Here is a 13,541-nt window from a genome sequence, read left to right as displayed (position 1 = left end):
TTTCCTCTCTCTCTCTTGGTACTGGGAATTGAACTCAGGGCCTTGCTCTTGCCGGGCATGTGCTGTGCTGTGGAGCTACATTCCCAGCCCCCAAAGAGTTAATTTCTATCATATTCTCAGTATCTGCTCTTTGCAAAAAAAAAGAATAATTACTAGTCAACAAAAATAAGTAATTAAGATACCAGAAATATGTAATTAAACTTCTTAAAGTTTAGGATTAAAATGGGAACCAGTAAATTCATTTTAATGACATGTATGAATAGAGGTTTATAAATGTATCAGACATACATGCATGCACAGAGGTTGAGCATCCCTAATCCAAAAATCTGAAATCCCTAAATGCTCTAAAATCAAAAACTTTGAATGCTGACATGATTCGAGAAGTGGAAAATACCATACCTTAAGTTTTAAGGCAGGTGACAGTCAAAATACAGGCATGCTTAAAATAAGGTATAAAATCAATCTGCACGCTACATGTGTAAGATGTATATGAAACATAAATGAATTCTGTATTTAAACTTATGTCACATCTCTAAAATACTTAACAGATATCCAAATTTCCAAAACCTATAATATTCTCAAATTCAAAATACTTCTGGTCCTGTGTGTTTTGTTTATTTATTTATTGGTATCAGGTATTGAACTCACAACCTCATGCTTGCCAGGCAGGCCCTTACACCACTGGCTACCCCCCTTCATTTTAGAAAACGGTTACCCTCCCACAAAAGAAAAGAAAATGGTTATTTAAACTGTGTGTATGCATTTTATAGGCCAGATTGCTTTCACTGCACTCCAGTTAATTTAGAAATAAAACTAAACAAAATGTTTTTAATAACATTACTTAAAAAAATAGTCTAGAATCTCTTCATTGTAGGCTAAATCAGTACTAAATTTTGAAACTGGCTATAGGCCTAGGAATATAGCTCAATGTCACAGGGCCTGCCCGGCAAGGTTTTGAGTTTGATTCCCATACTTCCCACCAAATAAAAATAAAACTTGCTAGGGACCAGGTAGGTGATTCTGACCGTAAGTACTTCCTCTTGTTATATATTTTGCTTTTCCACATTTTCCTCCACCATGACTTGCTCTGAGAGGATAAAGTCTATGCTATTCCTACAAGGCATTTTGTGACAATCCTAAATTTTCTTTGGAAATAAATTTCTGAATTTTCTGTACCTTTCAAAAGTTTTGTGGGCATGTCATTACCTGACTTGGAAATTTATTTAAAATAAATAATAATGTAGATGTGATCATGAGTGGAATGTGCTGAAAAATTTTAGTATTGGAGGTTAGGTTTTAGAAGAACCAAACCTATGGAAGGCTAGGGAAAATTTTTTTTCTGATAAAACCCTAAGTTTGTATCTGTATTCTCTGATCATATTCTTCTATACTAGTTGTTTGGGGTTTCAATTATTGATGGAAATGAATACTCTCTGCTTGACTTATTACTTGTGTGTTTTGCTAGTCGAGAAGGCGTGGAGGTCTCTTTTTATAATCTCATGCTTTAATCAGCTGTTGATAGTTTTTCTTATCTAGACCTGCAAATAAAGACAGTCAGGTTTCTGATGTGTCCCCAAGAATTAGGCATCCCGTCACATGTGGTGCAGCCTCTGCCTTTGTGTGAGTGCCCAGTGTTCAATCAGGGATCTTATGTCCACATGAGGAGGAGATAGCAGAACACTGTGTTTGGGATATTGTTCTCTGTTAATTCTGGATAAGTTGAATTTTTAATGTAAAGGAAAACAAAAGTTTCTTGTTTTAAGTGAAACAATATTCATGACTTGGTGATTATGAAACTTTATAATGGGTCACAATTTTTTAAAAGTTTTAGTTAATATTTTTTTCTTTTCTTTTTTTAAATTTTATTTTAAAGAGGATAAAACAGAATAAAACCAAGCAAAACAAACTAGTGTAAGAGATACAGGACTCCAAAACATTACAAAATCAACAATAGTTACCATAATGCCTTTTGATGTCTTCAAAATACCTGCAGGTAACTTTGGACATAGTAAAAATCAAACAGAACAAAATACAATAGAAACAATAAACACAAAACAATGAAAGCAATAAAGGATTTCAAAACCAGCCAATAGTAAATCCAAAATTGCCACCATAATATATCTTGCTATCTTTGAGATACCTGCTCCTGCCATCAGATTAAATAAATGGAAAGAGAATAAAACCCAACCCAACCCAACAAAACAATGAAAATAATATAAGACCTGAAAACAAGACCATAGGGGATCAACAATGGCTAAAACCCCCAGGAGGTCCCCCCTAGATGCCACACTGCATACTATACTTTCTGAACCTATGATCAGACCACTGGCCCCAGATCTGCATAAACCTTAAAATTGTTTGGAAGTGGAGGCTGGGATTACAGCTACAGTTAAACTGCAAACAGTAGTATCAGTTTGTGCCCTGACAGGCCAACCAGCCCCTGCTGCACCTTATCCTGTGAGTCCATTAGTTGTGCGACAATGTGGGACCAGGGGTCTTTAGTCAGTAGCCTAAGACAGAAAAATAAATATGAGCTTGTAGTACCGTGTAGTCAACAGATAAAAACACCTTCAGAGACAGCTGGTTGGTGTCTGGTGACAGGGCCCATTGGGATAAGTAGAATTGCTGTCAACCTGGAAAGAACTCTCTGATCATCCAAAAAACATTAGTTATGGATTAAAAGAAACAAGAAGGTTTGTGAGTCTTTGGCCCATAGTCACATACAGTATTGAGAGCACTGAGCACTGAGCACTGAGCATGGTGGTGCACACCTGTAATCCCAGCACATGGAAGGCTGAGGCAGGAGGATTGTTGCAAGCTCAAGACCAGCCTAGGCTACAAAGTGAGCTCATCTTGTTCACGTCAGTTCTGTACTATGTTGTCTTGTGTTAGTTCTCTGTGTGTGAAGATATGGATAACTATTTGGAAGAAAACAAGAGACAATATGATAAATAGTGAAGATCTCTGATTGTCTTGCTTTGAAATTTATGTGCCTTACGTTGCTTTCTTATGTTCTGTTTTGTTGTGCTTAATTTTATCCTCTTTAAAATAAAAAACCTACCAAATTCAAATTATATGATGACTATAGAACTACTGTAGTTGTCTCTCTCATCTTGTTTGAGTGTGTTGGTTATAGGTTTTGAGGAATTGGTTCGTGTTATGTAGGTTGCTGAGTTTATGAGTGTGAATACTTTGCACAGTGTATTCCCTTACTGGCCCGTACATGGCTGCAGACTGTATAACAATGCTCCATTCCTGATTTTGGTGATTTGTGCCCTCTCTTAGGTATTGAATTTTTCAAGGACCCAGGTTTTAGTTTTGCTTTCTTGTTTTCCTGTTTCATTTATTTCTGTTCTTATTTTTATTTCCTACCTTCTTGTGTCTTTGAATACTGTTTGCTCTTTTCCAGTGTCTTGAGACAGAAACAAAGATGACCAATTGGAGGGTTTTTAAATGACTCATGAGGCAAAGTCCCTGCCTGGCAAGTACAAGGTCCTGAGTTTGATTCCCAGTACCAAACTAAATAAACGAACCAAGGACACACGATGAGGTCTGCTTGGTGAATTTTCCACAGACACTTGAATGTGTATACTGCTGGGACATATTGGAGACTCCAAGTAAGTGTGTTGAGGGTGTTGTTCCTACTGTAAGATGCTGCTAAATTCCTGTCTTTGCTAATATTCTGTCTAGTGGTTGTACTGCTGAGAGTGAGGTAATGAAATTCCTAACTTTACTTGTGGATTTTTCTATTTCTTCTTTTAGCTCTATCAGTGTTATTTAACAGATTTCAAAGCTTTATTTTTTGGTAATGTACATTTTATTTAAGGTTCTTTTTATTGTTATTAATGTTTGTTTTAATCCTAATCTACTTTATTTATGAATTTTAATATTTACATTGGATGTTTTCACAAATACACTAAGTAAAACTATAGCTAAAATGTAAATTCCCTCCCCTGATATATCAACAGCTACTCAACATTTACATAAGCAAAGAAATACGATCAATAATGAGGCAACATGTTCAGCATATCAAAGTGTTAAAAATTAAAGAAAATATCTATTTTTAGCTTTGGTAAATTTCAATGGGAAGTAATATATATCTGTCTTAGTACTCTCGTTTCTGAGACAAAATTTTTGACTCCCAAAGTTAAAGGAGAAAAGGTTTACTTAGGCTCAGAGTTGGCAGAGGTTTCACCCCATAACCGGCCAGCTGCAGGGCAGGGTGTCATGGCAGAGGGGCATTGCAGAGGAGAAACAGTTCATGGCAGGCAGAAGGCAGCAAAAGCAGCAAGCAACAATAAAAGATAGCAGCTCTGTTTCTGTCCCTTAAATCTATCCAGGATACACACCCTTAGGGCAGGGAGGAGTGACACCCAGCACGGGCTTTTCCATTACCCACACTCGGAACTATGCCGAACCAATCAGTGGGCCTAATCACATCCATAAGCACATCCATCTCACCTCAGCATCACACACTTAACCCAGCATTACATACTCTGCATCTACCCACCTCTGTAAAACCTCATCTATGACCACATGAGACTTTGGGGGGACACCTAGACACAAGCCACAGCATTATCTAAACCTACAGAATCCTAAGCAAACATTTGAAATTATTTCCTTATCTAGTGATATTATAAGCTATCCACAATGTAGGAAATGTTACGGTAAAACGGTTACCAAATATTATGGTACTATAGGGGCACCATAGTCACATAAGCCAGGAAATAAATCAAGATATTGCTTCTGGATGCTATGATTGCAGGACATTTTAAATTGGCATTTGGAAATTTAACTTTTACTTTACACCATACATGCATTACTTTAGAAATAAACAAGCATAATTTACACAGAAAACAGCAAGAGTATTTTAATCCCTTGGTGATGAGATAATAGATACGTTTGACAATACTGTTCTCATGTGTCCTGCTACGTGGATATGCCAGTATTGAGGTAATGAGTGTAGAGGTGCCCCGTGCTAAGTGCAGGAACAACTTGCCTAAGCATCTCGCTACACCAAGCATAGGTTGCCTGTTGGACTCTAAACAGACCCAGCACTACAGAGCTTCTGGGAGATGTAGTTCAGACCCTCCTGATGCACTCAATTCTGCTTCTGGCCAGTACATGTCTGCTGTAGTTTCTTATTCAATGGTGAGTCCATTAGAGATGTGGGTCTCCTTGAAGGTTTTTATTCTGGCCTTGGGAACAAAGGTTATCACTGTAGGAGTTGGGGAAAAGGGTGGCTCGTGGCAGAAGTGTGTTGCTAATGGTTTCACGAGCTCCAGGTGACAAGGGAAAGGTTGGAAAAGCAGATGTACACTCGTGCCTTGCGAAGAGCAGTTGAGGCCAGCAGCTCTGTCTTCACCACTAGCATCTCAGTTGAATATACTCCCACCGGATGGGGACAAATTGATGACATCTTAAATCCTTTCAGGGTGGCCACCCTGTCGATGTCCACTCCCGGCCGGCAGGAAGGACACACGACAAAGTCTGGTAGTGGACAACCTTTTCTTTTTATTTTTCTTCTCCGTACAGCCTGCCCTGGGTTCTCCCAGCTGAAGCCTCCTCTGGTCCGCTCCCCGCGGCTCCTTTTGTGCTTCAGTCTGCCCCAAAGCCTCTACCGGTCCGCTCTCCGCGGCTCCTTTTGGGCTTTTACTTCTGGGCTTCTACCTGGCTTCTTCTTCCGCCCAGGGGTGGCACCGGTATATATACGGGTACAGTGTCCAATCATGTTAAAGTAAGCAAGGCAAGCTGATTGGCTAACATCATCAGTTGCCAGGCAGACTATATTGTTGAGCGGGTTGTTTACGTGGTAAGCAGGAAACTAACATATTCGATGGGAGGGGTAATCTACCTCAGGCCTCACTCTTTACTACAGGCCTCACGTCCGCCAAGTGAGGCGACCGGGCTCGGGGCTGTGGCTCCCAACATCTCCCCCTTTTTTATTTTTTATGAATGTGCGCATCGTAGCCCTTTCTGGACTGGGTGCAGAGGCTTATGCCCTATGCGTAGGCCCACCGTAGGTCCTTGGCTTAGACCCTGGTTGGCCATGCCATGGTCTGCCAAGGCCCTGAGGCCCTCGTCCTTTTTCTAGGGCCAGGCACAAACTGGACGGAACCTGGATGCACACAAGCTTGCACTCATTTCCTCTCCGTAAAGAAATCCCCTCGGAGAGAAATTTAGACCTGGGCAGCGTCTAACAGTCCAGCGGCTTACGTGCAGGATGGGGTAGGGCCTGGCTTAGGTCGAGTCGTGCTGGGGAGGCACGCTCTTACCAGTCATTGACTCACCTACCCTGCTGTGTATTGTCACCTTATGGAGGAGAATGAGGGATGCCCGCCATATCTAGACTCGGTCGTGGGCCAATTGAGCAAGCCATGCATATGCCTGAGGATCTTCTTGTCCATTTCGGGCTACCGCTATTTCTATTCATCTTATTGGTTGGTCTGTGATGGATCTCCAGTAGGGCAGGTCTGATCTTCAGTCGAGGGCTTTGTTGCCCGTGTCAGTCTCTCCGGTATCCACAGTGGTTCTCGTCCCGGTTCCTGTGGGAAAACACAAACCGCGCCTCGGTTCCAGCTGACCACTGGATCCGGGCCCATCCATTGTCCTGCCATAGATAACCGCGCCTTTGGAGGCAGGCCTTGGCTTACTCCCCCTTTTTGTTTTTTATTTTTTATTTTTTATTTTTATCTTTTTCGTTTTTTTTTTTTTTTGTCTTTTTTCCTTTTTATCGGTACCAGGGATCGAACTCACGACCGCCTGCTTGCAAGGCAGGTGCTTATGCTGCTGAGCTAAATCCCCAGCCCCCGTTTCCTTGACCGGCGTTTTTCTCAGCCTGCTCGGCAGAGTAGCCGCCCATGAAAATCATAGGACGGCGGTCTCGACAGAGTGGAACGGGGCGTCACTTCCTGTGCCGGCTGAGAGAAGGGAGGGTTCCCTGTAGCAGCCTCTCGGTGGGGAGCCGCTTCTGGAGAAGAGCTCCAGGGCGGAGCGGATGGCTCTCTATCTCCTCCCCGCCAGAGAGCGCCGGGGAACTGGGTCTGGTCATCAGCGTGCCGACCTTCTCCCATAAGCATTTCCTTGTTCCACCCCCGGTTTCCCCGATTGGCGTTTCTCTCAGCCTGCTCTGCAGAGAACTCTGCGTACCAGGCTCGCCAATCCAGGTAACTACCCGAGGGCAGACACGCCTTTGCCAGCTGAATCCAGTCCGCGGGGGTGAGGGGCCCAGAAGACAGGTTCTCCAGCATGGCAATGGTGTAAGGCGCAGTCGGCCCAAAGGTTGTAACTGCATTTTTAAGTTCTCTAATCTGCTTTATCTCAAAAGGCTCCCATACATTGCGTCCCTGGCCCATAGCTACTTGTACAGGAAATATCCCGTAGGGGCCACTATCTATCCCAGGTGGATGTACCTCATGAGACAAGCGTCCCCCCTGCCAAAGCCGCCTGTAAAAATACCGACCCGCCGGCGGCGGAGCATAAGACAGCGGCCGTGATTGGGCGGAAAATGGGGGCCCGTGCATCACTTCCTGTTCTGGCGAAAGGGGAGAGAGCTCCCAGGCGGCCGCCTCGTGTCGAGGAATCGCCTCCCTCTCGCGCCGGGGAGCGCTCAGGAGCTCTCTACTCCTCCGCAGACCAGGTTGAGCAGAGCGCAATTCGCGGGGCAACGCTGGAAAAGAACCCTGCGACTCCTTATTGAGCGATTTAGGCTCCTGACAGCTGGTCTCTTTGGCCTCCTTGCCATTCAACTTTCCCTCGTCCTCGGAGTCAGACGACTCCGAGGCTAGAGCCCCGTCCTCCTCCTTAGCATCCTTGTTCCCCTTGACGGACCCCTCTCGGGAGCTCCCTGACTGGGCCTGCTCAGATACCCTGCGTACTTTTGTAAGCTCTTGAGAGCTTTCTCCACAACCACCCTCGCTCTTAGTGTTGCTACCTAACATGTTTCCCATCTTTTAATATGTTACTCACCGCGTGAGGCCCAAGGAATCCGCCACTTACGCGTGAGCCTGAGGGGAGTCTAAAAGCCCTGTAGGTGCGCGCCACCCAGAGCCCAGGCTTATCCCCAACTCACCTGTCTCGCAGCTCTGTACTGGAGCGTTGTCCACTTCCACGTCTCGGGGGTGATCAGTCCCCGGGCGGGCCTCCAAATGTCGATGTCCGCTCCCGGCTGGCAGGAAGGACACACGACAAAGTCTGGTAGTGGACAACCTTTTCTTTTTATTTTCCTTCTCCGTACAGCCTGCCCTGGGTTCTCCCAGCTGAAGCCTCCTCTGGTCCGCTCCCCGCGGCTCCTTTTGTGCTTCAGTCTGCCCCAAAGCCTCTACCGGTCCGCTCTCCGAGGCTCCTTTTGGGCTTTTACTTCTGGGCTTCTACCTGGCTTCTTCTTCCGCCCAGGGGTGGCACCGGTATATATACGGGTACAGTGTCCAATCATGTTAAAGTAAGCAAGGCAAGCTGATTGGCTAACATCATCAGTTGCCAGGCAGACTATATTGTTGAGCGGGTTGTTTACGCGGTAAGCAGGAAACTAACATATTCGATGGGAGGGGTAATCTACCTCAGGCCTCACTCTTTACTACAGGCCTCACGTCCGCCAAGTGAGGCGACCGGGCTCGGGGCTGTGGCTCCCAACACCACCCACCCACTTTTCTAATTTCAGAGTTTTCCACGAAGTCATTTCTTGAAAGAGCTGCAGAAGTTGAGTCTTCTTCTTCTGTTATTGTATTCCTTTGATGATTATTAAGCCCTTACACATTGTAAGAGATGCTTTGCAATATTGATGGCTTTTTTGGTAGCATCTGATAGAATCTGTAGTATCAAATGGAATCCTACTTTTATGTGGCACAGAGCATGTGAGTCTGTGCTCAGAATTCAAAATATTGACATGTTTTGACTCTCACCATCTCTGCTACAGTGACTGCAGGCCTGTAGGCAGATTGTTCCAGGCAGCAACGATTGCATGGGCTCTTTGCTTTGAGTCCTGTAGGAAGACAGGCCCCTTTGCTGGAGCCCTGAAGGAAGAAGCAGAGGTAGATTCCAGGAAGGGCAGATGAAAGGACCAGGAGGGTTACATCCAGCCACTGCTCAGAGACTTCCCGAGGTGCTGTGTTGGGAATGTGATTAAATCATGTTATTTTGTAGCTATTTTTGTTTTAAAGAATTGCCTTCTTGGGAATCTTCCTAAAGCAAAACTGCAGAAAAGAGGGAGAAGTGATCCTTGGACCATTGGAGCTCCGGGTGATAGAACCTTGGTTCCTTGTTTTGAGGCAATGCTGTCTTCCTAAATGGAAGCTAGAGTTCCAGAGCTCAGTCTTCATCCCACAATTTTTGAAAATGCTCACGAGGCCCCTTGGCCATGGCTGCCTTCCCTCAGAAATGGGTTTCTTCTAGGGGGTGAGGCATTTTCCAGTCTTTATTTAGTGTGCTGTGTCCCTCCCTTCTGCTGGTGGCTCACTGTAGCGTGGGGCTGCAGCCCTGGAGGTGGTGGGGAGGTTGGTTTGGGGGAGGATAAGAAAATAAAGAAAAAGAAATGAAAGCTGAGGTCAGGCAAAGCCCTCTTTCTGGATGGGAGGAAAGGAACCGCTTTACCACTGTAGTCTTTATTTAAACATCAGCAATTTAGTGTCACGTGACAGCCCGTTGCCTCGCCATCCATCCCCAAGGCAACCTAAGGGCTTGGTGATCTGGGGACTGGAGGAGCAGATCTTTCGGTGGCTGTGTGTTCTGGAGAGGGTCATGCTCCAGCCCCACAGGTGTGACTGATCTCTAGCTTCAGCTTCTCCTAACAGTTCATTAGCTCACTTGGGCTCAGGCTGATTTGGGAATGGCTGGGGAGAGGTAATGGCAGTTACTCTGCTGGTGTGATCTGCCATGCTCGGATAGTTCTTGTTTAACGACCTGCCTGCTTAATGACTGGTGTGACCACCTGCGGGCACACTTACCACCACAGTCCCACTTGACACAGGAGTGTGAGCGACAGTGCAGCCTCATGGTGGCTTCTTCTACAGCACAATAGTGTGGTTTTTGTGGATTGGACTGTACAGTACTACAGTTTTATATTCTGTTATACATTACAGTACTGTATGTAACAGTTATGCAAATGAAAGCAAAAGCATCAGGTTGGATTTCCTTTGGCCATTTCTTTGTTCTGAATGTGGTAGTGTACGTATAATACGCAACTTCTCACCTGATGAAAAATTCATAGAATGACCTAGCTGCAGAAATGAACTCGGTTCTTTAAACCCGTCTGTATCACGCTGAGTGCTTTCAGCACTGTATCCCTGCTGCAGGGAACACTGCTGCCTAGGATACACTGACCCATGGATAAATATTTGAATGAATAGATATACTTCTACTTAATTTGCTGAGTAACTTTGTAAGTCAGGTGTTAGTCCTGTGTTACAGATGAGAACGCTGAGACTTTATAAAGTTAAGAAACCAAAGGACACTGGACTGGGAGATGTTATCACCAGAATTCTAGGCCTTTGTGAAGTGATGGTTTGGGCTGCAGTGATAAGACTTCAAGGAGATCCTCCTGAAGCCGTCACATGCCCACAACATTGGCTACACAGTGAGACTCCACCTGAAAAACAGTCACCCTGGCTGTTGTGGAGGACGTGCGAGGCCAGGACAGAAGCAGAGTGGCCAGGTGTTATGGTTTGATAACTAGTGGTCAACTTAATGCCAGCTGGATTACATCAGCATGCATCGAGAGAAGATGCTCCACCTGAGGAGGGTTGCCAGGATAAATAAGTGGAGAAGAAGAGAGGTGGGAGAGGGATTGAGGCATTATGGAGGCACTGTTAGTTTTCCTACAAGTTGCTGTCTGAGCTGTTGGTTCTCCTGGAGAAGCTTTGGTCTTCACATCGAGCATTGCTTCCTGGCTCCGGAGGGGAAGACATGTGCTGCCTGGTCTCCAGGGTGAACTCCTCATGCTGCTTCCTGGCACGTTCCCGACTGTGCTTGTTGTCGGAGGAGCTTGGGGCCTCCGTGTCGCTGAGGACAGCTGTGGTTCCTTTCAGGACAGCCCCGCTCTTTGTTGTGAGTGTGACTTCTCAGCTCCAGTGTAGAACCCTCATCCCACTAGCACAGCTCCTTCATCCTGCTGGTATGGACTTTCTGGCTTCCACCGCTGACCCTTGGGTCTTCCCGGCATGAATCCGTAAAAGAGACTGGCGTGAGTCCTTGTGGGCCCTGGACTTCCAGTTGGACTCGTGGAGGCGTTGTCCTGAGCTCTGGGTTTTTATCTGGACTCATGTGGGACATTGCCGTGGGGTTTAGGCTCTTGACTTAAATAATCTATGTCGTTGGTGTTGCGGACAGATTTCCTGCATTTTCCTGTGTTAACTTTCAGTGACCATTATAAAAATATTATAAACTCCATGTCCTGACCTGAATTGTTCTCTGTGTACAACCCCTGACTACAACACCAGGTAAGAGGTTTTGCAGTCCTTCAGAGAAGAGATGATGATAATTTCCACGGTAGCATGAAGAATTAGCCAGATGTTTGTTCTGATTTGAAGGTTTTTGCAGATTGACTGTGGAGTATAAGAGAACTCAAGAATCACTCTAGAATACATGGCCTGCTTATTTGAAAGGAAAGTAGAAAAGATTATAAAAATAATCCAGGAGCTGAGGACTTGCAGTGTGTCTCTGTGGAGGACCATCACATCGTGCTTCCCCAGGCCCAAATGTGACTGTGTTTACTAGGAAGCAGCACAGGCCAAATAGAGGTGACTTCTCTAAACCAGCTTTCAATGTAGTTAGTGTGTCTGGCCACGGCTGTGTGGCTGTGTATGTGTCTTCATGATAGCAAGCAGGTGGTGTCGGGCTAGCATTGCTCTTGGCCTACGGCCACAGCTGAGCCAGAGAGGTGGACTGTGAGACCGTGGGGCTAAGATATGGGATAACCTGGCCCTGAATCAAGGCTGGCAGCTGCCTGAAGCTGCTGGTTTCAAACAGGAGCCTAAAGAGATGTCTTTCTAGGGTCTGTTGGCCATTTCAGAACTTGGGCAGTGCAATGGTCACTTCATTAGAAAGAAACAGCTTGAAGTAACCCTCCCTGCGCTGGTGAGTGGCTGTGAGCTTGGCAGGCTGCAGTGGCCCAAGACGGGAGCCGCCGGCGTTTACTGGGACCTGCGCCATGCTGAGACCTGGAGCGCCAGGAAACCAAGCAACCCCTTTCCCCCTGCCTGTTTTGTTTTGTTGAACTTCAATATATGTGAAAGTATGGACAGCTATTTTGAAGAGAACAAGAAACTGTACGACAGCCATTGGTGACTTCCCTATTGTCTGGTTCTGAAGACCTAAAATGCCTTCCTCATTCTGTTCGGATCAGTTTTATACTATGTTGTTTTTTTTATCAATTCTCTGTATGTGAAGACATGGACAACTATTTGGAAGAAAACAAGATACAATATGATAGTGAAGATCTCAGGTCGACTAGCTTTGAAATTTATCTCTTACATTGCTTTCTTATGTCCTATTTTGTTCTGTTTTGTTGTGTTTAATTTTACCCCCTTTAAATAAACAAAAACATCATGAAGAGCAAGTGTAGACAGACATTCCATATGTCTGTCTTTTTTTAAAAAAGATATGGGATAGCATTTCCACTGTGGCCTGTGTGACTACAGAGAAAATTCCTTTCTAGAACTGAATATGAAACAGGTTACTCCTTAGCCACAGCCTGAATCTGGCTAATCCGCCTCTCCCAAGAATGCTTTGTCCCCTCTGTCACAAGCCTTGCCTGCCTAGCCACCTGTCCAGCACACCCAGCTGCAGTCCCCTCACCACTGTCCTCTGTGCAAACGTGGTCATTAAGTACCGAGGTTCTGACTGCCCCCTGACCTGTGCTCCCCATGAAAAACTGGTCACCCACATCCCTGCTGCACCACCATTTTGTCTCATGCTCTTTCTTTTTGCTGTGAGCCATAGCACCTGGCAGGAGATTGGGGCCCACTGCAGGGGACCCTAATAGTTGTCATAATCTCCCATGGTGATTTTGAAGCATGTTGAAGTTTGCAAAGCCTGTAGTAAAGGATCTTACAGATCTGAGTTTCAGTGACTGTCAGATTCGGCAAACCCTGAGAGATGAATGAAAACCCAGTAGGCAGACAGTGCCTTTGTAGAGGGTCAGGGGGCTCCACTGAAATCCAGTCTGAACTGGCTCAGACTCACAGATTTATTGAAGAACAAAGGCAGAGAATTCTGCTGAGCACAGGTTAGCAGGGTTAGCAAGCCATGGTGAAAATTCAACTGAGTTATTAACTTTCATCTGATTGCCCCTTAGGAAGCTTTCTTGTTTTCCCAGTAGGTGCCATCTCTGCTCGAGTTGGCAAAGCCTCCTTTCTTCTACGTGCCCCAGCTCCTCGGAGTTAGCGGTCTTCTGCTCTGCCCCTCCTCACCTCCCCCATCGACCTGAGCAGACATTGACCCACTGGGTGTCACACAGAACTCCACAAGTGACACTGGCATGGCTCGCCCTGGCTGTGGCCTCTGTTCTCCCCTCTTGTCCTCTGTACAGGAGGGTCGTGTGTTCTCTG

The 13,541-nt window shown here is 45.4% G+C and overlaps 1 non-coding gene across 1 annotated transcript; it reads left to right on the top strand.

The window, feature by feature from the left end:
* Positions 1-11,910: 11,910 nt before the first annotated feature.
* On the top strand, positions 11,911-12,047 carry LOC111755398 (small nucleolar RNA SNORA2/SNORA34 family). Its single transcript, XR_002789950.1, has one exon. It is a non-coding gene; the product is annotated as a small nucleolar RNA SNORA2/SNORA34 family (small nucleolar RNA).
* Positions 12,048-13,541: the final 1,494 nt, after the last annotated feature.

This window comes from Cavia porcellus, unplaced genomic scaffold, assembly GCF_034190915.1.
Source record: "Cavia porcellus strain 051 isolate PalLab524CR breed Dunkin Hartley unplaced genomic scaffold, mCavPor4.1 scaffold_7, whole genome shotgun sequence".
NCBI classification, from domain to species: Eukaryota; Metazoa; Chordata; class Mammalia; order Rodentia; family Caviidae; genus Cavia; species Cavia porcellus.
This window is presented reverse-complemented; position numbering and strand designations above follow the sequence as displayed.